We start from the raw sequence: 12,992 nt of genomic DNA on the forward strand, positions 1-12,992 counted from the left end.
ATTGACAGATTTAGCTACTAGGCTACATCTCTTCTGCAAACTCCACATGTAGTTTTAGGTAATCGCTAGCTGCTAGCATTAGCTACCGATAAGATAATGTTGCCAAATCTTGCGAGAGTGTGTGGCTGAGACAGTGACAAAGTTAATTTTCTCCTGACTTGACTATCAACATGCCATTTTAGTGTCAGAACGTTCAGAAGATATGTGGCTTGTGAAAAATAGGTCCAATATTTACTTTGGTGACTATGGGTTGAAAGAATCGGTCATAATCTGTGTTCACGTTCACTTCTCCCATTGGCTCCAACTGACTCAAGAACTGCTGATAGTCTCCTAAAGGGGCAGGGCAGTGATGAAACCCATGTGACACATAGGCTACAGGAATTGACTGGCAGTTGGACCGTCTCACTGTTCTAAACTGTCTCTGGCTATTTCTTCTCAGGTCAGTCTCAGGTGATTGGTGCAACTCGACTAGTGGCAATACTTGGTGATGACATCATTTTGCCATGCCGTCTGGAGCCTGCCATGGATGCTGTTGCCATGACACTGGAGTGGACGAGACCTGACCTGAACCCCAGATTTGTCCATTTGTGGCGCGATGGTGAGGACGATGTGCTCGCTAAACACCTGTCCTACGAGGGAAGAACGTCACTGTTCATGGACAAACTGAAGCATGGAGACATCTCACTGAAACTGTCCAAAGTGAAACCCTCTGATGAGGGGAGATACAGATGCTTCATCCCCTCATTGGATAAAGACTCTATCATTGAGCTTGCTGTGGGTAAGTGGAAAGAGATTTATTTAGAATCACAAGAGACCATATAACATTTCACTCGGACGGGGGTTGGGGGTTTGTAGGTTCGCCCTAAGCCCCCCCCCCCCCCCCCCCCCCACACACACACACACCACACACGTCTCTTCTGATTCTATATAGCTGACCAAGTAAAAGTAGTTTTATAAGCATTTTACAAAACAAAAAAAGAGCGGGACTTTGAGGCACATGTGTTTTACCCAGGTTTTATAGGCGTCTTTATTTATGTGAATACAACACTCCCTGGTCTTTAAGTGTGCATCATTAGATACTCACATTATCAGATGGTTCTCTCCACTTAACTGGTTTTATGTTAGTTATACTCCATTTCCATTGAAACCATTGTTTTACATGTCTCCTCTTCTTCATCATTAGGTGCTGTCTCCTCACCTGTCATTTGGATGACCAAAGCCAGTGATGGAGTGGTCTTAGGATGTGAATGTAAAGGCTGGTACCCAGAGCCTGAGGTGTTCTGGCTGGACGGTGAGGGAAACCTACTCTCTGCTGGACCTCCAGAGACAGTCAGAGGTCCTGATGGCCTCTATACTGTCAGCAGCAGAGTGACTGTGGAGAAGAAGACCTTCACTAACAACTTCACCTGTATAGTTCAACAGCAGAACATCAACCAGACCAGGGAGACACACATTCTTGTTCAAGGTACAAAGGTTTTCTAAAGTCGATATGTACACTTTATTAGCTTTAAACAGCTGAGGTCTAGTTTGATATCAATGCCATGCTGGTTTGTGTTTGATCATTTCAGGTGAGCCATCCAGTTCTGCTGCTCTTATCATCATTGTCTTGGCTGTTGGCTTCATGTGTCTTGTTGCAGTTGTCTTTGTTGTGTGGAGATGGAGACGAAACAAAATCAGTGAGTCACACATGAATCTTTCTTCTACTTAATGTAAAGTTACTAGAGCATTGATGGTTGCAGTGATATGAAGGGTTTATTGTTCAACAATAAATACATAAATAAACAAACAAACAAACAAACAAACAAACAAACAAATAAATAAATAAATAAATAAATAAATAAATAAACATTTGTGATATTTAAAACAAAGGTGTTGTAACGTTATAGGCTAAGGTGGGGAAAAAATTGCATTGATTCCATGTATTCTACTCACATGCTGTCACTCTTTTTTATGTTTCATCTTGGGATTAAATGCTTCATATGCTGTAAAGCAAGTAACATCATACAACTGATGTTTTTAAGTTTTGGCATCACATTTTGGTTTTGCTCCCACAGTGTTCAATTACATACCTTTTCTCTAGGCCTTGGATTAGAACCTCACCAGTAGCGAGCACACTCAAAGAATAGATAAAAACGCATGTGCAAGGCAAAAACAAATGTTTAGATGAGAGAATAAGCCAGTAAACTAAATGTCCTCTCACAGGTTTAATGTAAACCTGTGAAAGGACATTTAGTTTGATAATCCATCATCTGATGATGGATTAAACCTGTGAAAGGATTAGTGTGCTGCCTTAGAGACTAAGACAGTACTGCATAAATCCAGTAAATGTGACCCTCAACACTGTGTCTTGCCTCTATTTGCACACAGAGACCAAGAAGCACCAGGATGAAACTGAACAGAGAGGAGGGGAGACATGTATAAATGATGACACAGAAATGGAACATCTGATGGAAAAGGCAGAGAACAATCTGGATAAGAAAAAGGCAACACTTAATGAAGAGCTACAGAAACAAATTAAACACTTTGAATGGCTGGTTCCTAAATTGGTGAAAGATAAGAAAGAATTTGAGGAAAAACTACAGGAGAAAGAGAAGGAATTGAAGCCCATGAAAGAATTAATTGCTAAATTGACAGAAGAGCAGAAGGAACTGGGGAACGAGAGAGAACAACTGAAATCACAACTGGAGGAGGTAGAGAGACAGGAGAAGGAGAACAATGAGAATGAGAGGAAGCTTCAGTCAGAAAATTGGATGACAAAAATGGTGAAACAAAAGCCTCTATTAGAGGTCAAACAGGATCTAGAGAGGAAAACGGTAGAACTTAAGAAACAGCTACAGAAGATAGAGAACATACTGCAGTGGAAAGAGGTTGAAGTTACCAAACGAATAGAGAACATGAGGCCAATAGACAACGATAAGGAGCAACTCCAAGTGAAATTGGAGTTGAAAGAGAAATACCTGGATGAGACAGAGAGGAAGTTTCAGTCATTCAGGAGAGAAGTAACAGAGAGGGAGACAGAGAGGAAGCTTCAGTCAGTCAGTAGAGAAGTAACAGAGAAGACAGAGCTCAACATACATCAAGAAGCATCAGAGAGAGACAAGCAAGAGGTCAGACAGGAGACAGAGCTTCAGGCAGAGCTTCAGCAGAATGTCATACCTGTGGAAGTGCAGGAGGAAACCACAGAGCAGGAACCAAGTCACAATGCAATCGAGGCACAGGTGGCAAGTCAAGAGGAAATGGTTAATGCGGCAGCTGGCAAGCAGGACAAAAGTCAAGAGGCAACTGTGGAACAGAGGGAAAGTCAGAGCACCACTGTGGACAAAGCCCAGGGCAAAAGTCAGGAGGTAACCATGAGGAGGAATGTCAGGAGCTAACAGGACAGCAGGAAAAAAGTCAAGAGGCAACCAGGGAGAAGAGGGAAAGTGGTGAGGAAACTGGGAAACCGGGAGAAAGTCAGAGGAACAAGGCCAAAAGTCAGCCGGTAAAGAACTGGTGGTCAAAAATAATGAGAATAACGCCAGAGAAGAAGAGTAAAGCAGATGAGAAGGAGCAAATCAAAGTGACATTGCAAGGGAAAGAGGTGGATGAGGTGGAGATGAAGCTTCAGATAGTCAGTAGAGAAGTCACAGAGAGCGAGACAGCGAAGAAAGAGCTCAACATACATCAGGAGGCAGCAGAGAGAGAAAACCAAGAGGTCAGACAGGAGACAGAGCTTCAGGCAGAGCTACAGCAGAAAGTCAAACCTGTGGAAAGTCTGGAGGAACTCAGAAAGCAAGAACCAAGTCAGAATGTAACCGGGGTGCAGGTGGAACATCATGAAGCAGCTGGGGAGCAGGACACAAATCAGGAGGCAACCAGAAAACAGGGGGGAAATAACAAGATGACTGGGAGACAGAGGAAAAGTAGTCAGAGAGCCACTGGAGACAAGGGCAAAAGTCTGGAGGAAACTGGGAAACAACAGCAAAGTCAGCATGAGCACAAGCAGCAGGGGAAAGTGCAGGAGGCAACCAAGCAGGGTGAAAGGAAGGAGGCAACCTCTGAGCAGGATGGAACTCAGGAGGAAACCATGATACAGGGGGTAAATCAGGAGGCACCTGAGAAACCGAGGGAAAGTCAAAGCACCCCTGAGAACAAGGCCCAGGGGGAAAGTCAAGAGGTAAAGGACTGGCATTCAAAAATTAAATTAAAGCCAGAGAAGGAAAGCAAAGCAGGCAAGAAGGTCAAACCTGTGGAACGTCTGGAGGAAACCACAGAGCAGCTGGAGAAATCCAACATGGAGTTCACTGAGAGAGAAGCAGAGAGTCAGGAAGAGCTGCCGGAGAAAGATAGGGATGTTGAAGGACAAGCTGACACTAGTCAAAAAGAGACGAATGAGGAGGAAGTCTGTGTATTAACAGTCGTAGTAGATGGTAAATTTACATCATCTTAATTTCTGCAGTTTCTGATCATATAATTTGTCAACATTAAGTACTGTACACATGGCAATTATTTAGATTCCTGTGTTATCAAATTGAACACTTGATTTGCATTTACATTATTGTTATTCTCAGTCAGCACTATGGAGAGTTGAGTGACAGTGATTATTGATAAGATTATTGATCTTTATTAGTCACATGACTAAATCACACATGAACATATCAGAAAGTGAAAATGAGTTGATCAGGTTGCTCGTGCAGCTTAATGCTTGACTTTCATGTCAGCTCTCCTAGTGATTCTGTGTCACTTCTCTCTGCTACACAAAGCTCTGTACAGTGACGGGAAAGATACATGTCTAAATCAGGAAGAACATTGAATATTGAGTCTCATATTGATTTCAGAATCAGAACCAGTTTTGTCCACCAGGTGGACAAAGAGTGTGAGTGCTACTGACAGATTAGACAGTTGCACAATACCAGACTGACACTGCAGGACAAAACATAACAGGAGCTCATGTATGTAGAGACAACACCGACTGTAAGACAGTAGATACGCACTAGCTGGAAACATTACAATCAAAAATAATATTTACAATCCTACATGTAGTTCTTTATCACACAAGTTACTTTGTGACATTTTGATCATAAGATATTTGTATATCTTTTTTCTACCATGATTGATTGTATTGCTTAGTTTGGCTGCTTTTGAATATAATGTGATAATTAACTTGTGCATTATTCCTTGGTGATAATTCACATGAGTGCATCACACCTCTCTGTAATGTGACATCAGGTGACTTGATGTTTTTGTGTGTGAATAAATTAACTTGGATCATAGCTGGATAAATGTCATGTCTGTCCTGAAATCTGATGTTTTTCTTTGGTGGGGTGGACATGTCTCCAGACCATGTGAACTTTAGACCATTGGACTCTAACTCTCCATTGCAAACAATACGAATGAAATTCCTTTAGTTGGATAAAGCTCTTTCAATAATGAGAGACTAGTAGAAAGTATAACAAGCTTTAATGAGACAACATATTAATTTTGGCGTATGACTCCATGATATGATGACGCTCTCCTGAGATGATGAGAGGGCGTCGTCAGTGAAGAATAGGATAGGAAATCCCCCATAGGGAATTCTTCTATCAGGAGTCATGACCGATGGTGGTGTCAGGGGAGGAGGTGGGGCAAAACAACTGCTTCAGCGATGATGATCAGCAACTGAGAATGACACATACACAACACATAGCAAACAGAGTAAACATGGACCCTGATATACTACGCTGATTAGGTGATTGGGATCAGCTGGAGAGGAATACCTTGGGCTGATTGGTTATTGCCACATGTGTGGTAAACTGTGAATGGGTGAGGGGACAGCATCAGAGAAAGGGGGCGAGCCTAACAATGAATAGGTTATACGACCTCAAAGAAAGGGGGCGTGCACTGTGATATGACGAGATTGGGCGTTGCTGTTAAGTAGTCTTCATTATTGAAAATAGTCTAAGACTTCATTTAATTGATTTATACATTTTACTTCAGGGAAGCAGTAGCATGTCGACCAGTTTCAGCACCTGTTAGCATGATAAACAATTGACCTTGTTGACCTCAGGGCTTGGTATGTAACTTGTCAAAGCTAAAACAAACCCAGACTCTATTCAGAGAGGTGTAGAGAGATGGGGTTATTCTTAAGAGTTTCAAACTTTATTTTGTCTCTGTTATATTAACACTTGTGAAAAACACAGCCCCAGTTTAGAGAAAGTGTGGTTTTGAAAACATTAGTCTTTATCTGACTTCACTTCTGAGAATCTCTTTATCTGACTTCACTTCTGAGAATCTTCATTTCTTGAAATAGACATGAGGCCAGTTTTTTTTATGTTATAGATTAAACAAGAAAGTAATGAGACAAATGAAATAAAGAACATAAAAGTTGAATTTATTCATGAGTTAACAGCCATTCTGAAGAACGTATAAGCTTGTTGTTCCTGTTCTAAAAGTTGAACACATACCCAGATGAGAATACTGTCGTAATAAAAAAGCATGATGAGGGTTAAAAGCCTCATAGCTGGCTGTAATCCACCAGGTTAGATGGCTTCTTCCTCCATTATGACATCATCACAGCTGCTCTTCTCCCTCACATGTTGAGCTGCAGAAACACAAACAGAAACCTCCATTTAGAAAAATACATCTTATGTAAAGAGAATTAATAACTATCTTTACCTTAATTACTGAGCTAATCTATATTTATGGCTCTTTAATCCCTGATAGTCCACATTTTTGTTTGGATAATTTGCATACTTTATCTAGAGAACATAAAGATGTCTGTAGTTAGTTTTTTAGAAGGACTAAATGCTCCATAAGTGACAAACTGATGTTTAAAGATGCTCTATTTTCCACTGACTGAAATGGTTTCTATAAGGGGGGCTTCTCAAGGCAGGTGGCACGTGAATGATGCACAGACATGCGGGAGACACACAGGCAACAACATACAGTAGCCTACTATAACATTAAGTAAAACATTTAAAGAGCAATATCAAAATCTATATTCTCCAAAAAAATATAAATTCAAGCACTTTCAATGACCCATGTTCATTTTCAAAATCTTTCAAGGGCTTGATTTCCCCCTGCAAATTCACAAACCTTCAGGGATCTCAATGACCCGTGGGAACTCTGTTTTGCTTTGCTGCTACAGAGTGTAGAGAGAGAGGGGCCCTTCTACCTTTTTCTGTCTGCTTTTCTCATGTGGTTTCTCAGAGAAGTTCAAAGTATCGTTAGCGTCTGAAGCCAGCACTTTAAAATAGTACTCGACTCTGAACTGTGTATCTGCTGCCCCAGAAGCAACCGGCCCCCACCTAATAATAAAAGATAATGATGCTGATGTTGGTCCACCAGAACATCTTCAGTGCTCCTTGGCATCGATTATATAAGTGTTTGAACTCTATTAGGAGGGATGCCACACCCTAACCATGATTGGATATTTTAATTGTTTAATTAGGGACCAAACATGTTTGGAAGAACTTGCTCTAAATGTGCAGCTCTTATTTACTCAAGCGTTGCCTTTATTTTGGCAGTTACCTATAATAAGTCTGTATATTTTCTGTACCTCTGTGTCTCCAACATCGAAACAGTTCCACCATCAACACCAGAGCCATCGATAAGAAGATGACAACAGTCCTTATCAGGAGGAGATGATGGGTAGCATGGGTGTCTTTGTGAAGTGCTGGAAACATTAGAAAAAGTTGATGCTCTAACTGTATGAGACAAGGTGGTGTCTTAATGCTGCAATACAGAACCTTTTTCTTTTAAATAACAAAATAAATTGGATATTATCAGTCTGTATTAATGCACACATCCCTCTGTTTGACATTTCAGAGATGTTGGCAGGTTTTGGGGCAACAAAAAGCATCTCAGTCCAGCAGTGTCAAGATAATTTCACTTCATTACAAAATAAAATAAAATAAAATAAAATAAAATAAAATAAATATTGGAAAGTGAGATTACACATTGCACAAAATCCACAAAAGCAACAATCTGAATGTGTAGATATGCAGTGAGCCGTAATAAAGTTGTTATACACAACAAAACAGATTTGAGCCCCCAAATATCTTTTCCCCCCAGGTATTCTTACATGATTAAGCCTTCTGGAACAGCAAGCGGATAAAATCTGTTACAATAGAAGTTGACATTTAGTTTTACATTTGTTTGTTACATTAATGGACTTTCTACCAAGTGCAAAAGTGTCAAATACTGGTTCTTGACAGTAGGTAGCCTACATGACGTCACATCATTCATGAAAAACAGCCATAAATCTAATTATCTTCATCATTTTGGAAACAGTGTTATATCTCACCTCTCACATCCAGCCAGCTCTCTGGTGATTCTCCAACAGCAGAGATGTTACACTTGTAGAGGCCTTCATCAGATTGAGAAACACTGTAGATGGTCATCTCTCCTGTAGAACCGGTCTGGAGGAAGAGGCCATCTTTATAGAAACAAGCTGGGAGGTTGGAGCGAGGCCAGACTGTACAGTTCAGAGTCACATCATCTCCCTCCATCACAGGACAGACAGGAATCTCCATGGTCACAGACCCAGCTGGACGTGAAAAAAGAAAAATTAGATAGCCTACGAGTTTATTTGCGCGTGTCATAGGTGTGCAACAGTTTGGGAAGAGAGTAGATCTGAAATTGCGGCCTAGCGGTATTCATGGGGGGACAGAGAAATTTCACAAACCTCTTAAAACATATTTCATTGCATTTTTTATTATTGTTGTTTTAAGCATTTTGTTTGTTATGGTTAGGGTTAGGCAAGTACAACTTGGTTAAGTTTGGGTTTGAGTTGAGGGTATAGGGGTCCAATCACGAAGTGCGTGGATCCCTATTGTAATTGTTCCGATTATTATTTTTCTTCTTCTTCCGCCCTAAAACAGTATCTATGTCAGAAACCATACGGCTCAAAGTAACCAGACTTTGCACATATGTTGGAAATGTGACCCACTACTCAGAGAAAAAAACTACCCATATTGCCCAGATGGTGGCGCTATAACAGACCATTTCACGTTCTGGATTCCCTGGATCGATACGCATCTACACATATTTAGCTTCAATTTAGTGCAGCTTCATTTAATGTAAAAAGGCCTCTTTATCTACAACTCTAGGGCCTCTTCATCGACAACTCCATGCTGAATTTCAGTCCCACTCCACCCCTGGTTACCTGCAGACTAATTGAGGCGAGAATGGAGTTGGAGCTGATCGATTGTAGGTCCAGATGACATTTTAGCTAATAATAAAAAAAAAAAAAGCTACAGATGAGACGTTGTCGGACTGTAAACAATGACGGAAGGGGTGGGACATCCGCTCTACAGAGGAAACCATGACATATCGGCAGTCTGTCTCAGAGTCATATTAGTACACGGTAGTATGGGCCGGCCCGCCCTATATGCGAACCAAGCGGCTGCCTAGGGCCCCGGGAGTTGGGGGGGCCCCCCAAAAAAAAAAAAAAAAAAAAAAATTAAATAAACATAGGCTATAATATTATAGGCTGTGTGTGGTAGTTAAAACATAGGTTGACGTTTCAGTAGAAAGAACAAAGGAAGTCCAAGGCAACTCTTCAAGAATAATTTAAAAAGCCTTTAATAAAATATGGCTTCCACCGACATGTTTCGGCCAAACTGGCCTTTCTCAAGGTGATTTACAGAAACAAGGTTGACGTTTATTTATGTTTGTAGTTTAAACAAAAACATAAATACTGTAGGCTACATACAACACAAAAGGCTGTTATTTACCTTTTGTCGCCACCTGGTGAGTAAATATATATTTAACTAAAACCATTAAAATTGACAACCGGTCCTGCATGTATCTACCGGTCCTTGGCACAAAAAAGGTTGGGAACCCCTGGTTTAACTGACCTGGCAACCCCTATGGCTGCTGGGTTCTACACGCTTGCTTGACACTGATAGGGCTACAAACGAGCGTCATTGTCATGTTTGTTTGTTTTAAATATTCTTCTAAATATGGCTAAAAGTCCAAAAACGTAAAATTTTCTTCGCCGCTGCCCTAGCGGGCAGCACCGAGAGTCCCCTCCTTACAGCACCCCCTACTTAAAAGTACTTCCAGCGCGGATGCCCCCAAACCTCCGCCCCTGGGAGGGGGCCCCTGATCTATATCCTGCTTAGGGCCCCCAGATGGCTAGGGCCGGCCCTGAGTATAGTAAATGGTATAGTAACTGGTAGTTTCCAAGTAGTGCCGAAAACTCCCAATGTAGGCTGTTTTTTGTTATATATTTCAAAATTTTACTCACAAATGTCTCCCACAGCCAGCAAGCTTTCTGCTGATTCTCCAGCACCAGAGATGCTGCACTTGTAGAGTCCTTCATCAGACGTGGAAACATGGTGGATGGTCATCTCTCCTGTAGAGCTAGTCCCGATGATGAAGCCATCTTTATAGAAAGCAGCTGGGAGGTTGGAGGAAGTCATGTTCTTGTTTCTACAGCGCACAGTCACAGCATCTCCCTCCATCACAGGACGGACAGGACTATCCAGGATCACAGACCCAGCTGCACAATTATGATTTATAAAAATATATATAAACATGAGTTTCATACAATCAGCCACAGTGAGTGAATAAAAGCTATACATAGCCTATATTCTCCAGACATACGAGCATAATGGATATAGTTCCCACGATCAACATGCAAATTCAATCCATTATCCTGAAAACGTTTTTAAACAAAGACTGAAAACACTTTCTTAATCTGGCTTTCAAAGTAAAAAAAAAACAGTCCCACAGTATGAAACAAAACATACACTGTATTATGTTCCCCCTTTTATATTTGTATTCCTTTTTTACTTTCATCTCTTGATTTCATATTTTTAATCTCTCATTATCATTAATTATAATGTTGCTTTTATTGTGAAAGTTTGATTGAGGAGAGTGGTGAGTAGTAACTTAAGAGTGAAATGAAAAGGATAAAACTTCCTGATACTTTTAGATAATAGCTAATTTAGGTAAGAGCTTTACAAAATGATCTCATGGCGATGGCCCTAGGTATTTATTTATTTATTTATTTGTGTATTTATTTGTTTATTTATTTATGTATTTATGTATTTATGTATTTATTTATTCAATGGAGATATTATTAATTGAACTCTTCAGTTAATATAAACATGCAATCGTACCAGTGACATTGATGTGGACACTGTTGCTTCTCTCTCCATTTCCAGCCTCACACCAGTATTCTCCACTGTCTGTTATATAGGCCCTTTTAATTGTGCAGGACAACCCTTTTGATGCCTCCCAGTTATTGGGACATATGCGAACTCCTCCCTTGATCTTCTTCATAACTCTCCATCCAGTCGAGCCATCAAACACCTCACATTTAAAAGACACAGACGTGTATTCAAAGATCTGCAGTCTGTCAGGAACAATACGAGCATCTGAGAGAGAGAAACACAGAGGAACAGAGATGATAAATTAAGCAAATTCTTCCTAAAGGAAATATACCTGTACCTTGAATTGTCTTGTATGCTGAATTATGATGTGCTTTTCATGAATGTATTAATGGCACTCTTCTTTTGCAAAACCAATGATGAAGGCATTTATGCCAAAACACACAACAACAGCAAAGACGGACTGAAGCATCCGCTCTCACAACACGTTCTCACTCCGAGCCAGGGGCGGACTGGGATCATAATTCAGGCTGGGCATTAGATACCAAGCAGGCCAGGCTGATACGGGCTGACGCGCGTGCCGGCGTCCGAAGGGCGCTGGCGAAAAATTTGGGGCGTTTGAAGCTCAATTTGGGGCGTTTGAAGCCCAATTTGGGTCGTTTAAAGCCAGATTTGGGCTGTTTGAAGGCCGATTTGGGCCGTTTGAAGCCCAATTTGGGCCATTTGAAGCCCAATTTGGGCCAAGTCCAATTTTACAACGAGATGCACCCACTTTAAACCTGAATAAAGTAATAAAACCACTAGTAAACCAGTAGGCGGCGCCTGGCCTGCTGTTCAGTGGTTGCTGCAGGTAACCCATATCCAAACCCTAAGCCCAACCAGGCTACCAGTGCCTAACCCCAACCTCAAGGGGTCACTGACCTTTGTCTAACCCCAACCGTGTACATCCAAACATGACGCACAAGGGTAATGTGCACATTAACATCATGCATAAGGCGTGGGACAATGCAACAATATTTGATGCCCTCAGAATGAGAATGTTTGCTCACAACCTGCATATTTCAGAACTGCACCTCTGTCACAAAATGTAAAACTCAACGGAAGTTAAACACCCAGACCATAATTTTGTCCCATTAGATATGTTCGTATTACGTTCATTTTGGCATCGTTGTTCATACGGTATGGAATTTGGCTAGGGTGTCTACTTCTTTATTTATTTATTGTATTATAATTATACAGCCAAAAAAATAAAATAAAAAATCAGGCTTTTGGTATGGCATGGAGAAGATAAGTAGGCTGATGTATAATGCAAAAGGTTTTATCTGTCAGAAAACTACTTACCACCTTTCCGAGCACAATAACCACGATGAACTTGTGTAACCAGCAGCAGCAACACAGCCATCACTGGAGAGAGAAAGGAGGAGAGATGCATATTGCATAAATATAGGCACTTTTATGTGTAGATACATGTCTGCTATATTCATTCACACAATACTCAACTGTTCCAACTCTCATTGTTTTACCTCACACTTTTCTATCTTAAATGATCAGTCTAAGGAGACTAGTTATGACATTTGTCATCAAGTTCCTGTCACCTCTGATCTAGAAATTTGAGCAGCAACTAAACACATAAAATGTAAAAGAAAGGAAGGACACATTGAAAAACAAAAAAACTATTTATTCGGCCCAGTCGTCAGAATAAAATGTCTGCATTGTATATTTTTTTAAATCCACAGAAATGTAAAATATGAACATTTCTGAACGGAATTAATGTATGTTGCATAATCACATTTAGATATTAAATTAACATTATACACGTCATAGAGTCTAATGACGTTAATATTCATGTTAATAAATGTCTCATGTTGAAGAATGTCGCTGCCGCCTATAAGGGGTGGGATTGGCACAAGCAAG

The sequence above is a fragment of the Poromitra crassiceps genome (assembly GCF_964638095.1).
Source record: "Poromitra crassiceps genome assembly, chromosome: 7".
NCBI lineage: Eukaryota > Metazoa > Chordata > Actinopteri > Beryciformes > Melamphaidae > Poromitra > Poromitra crassiceps.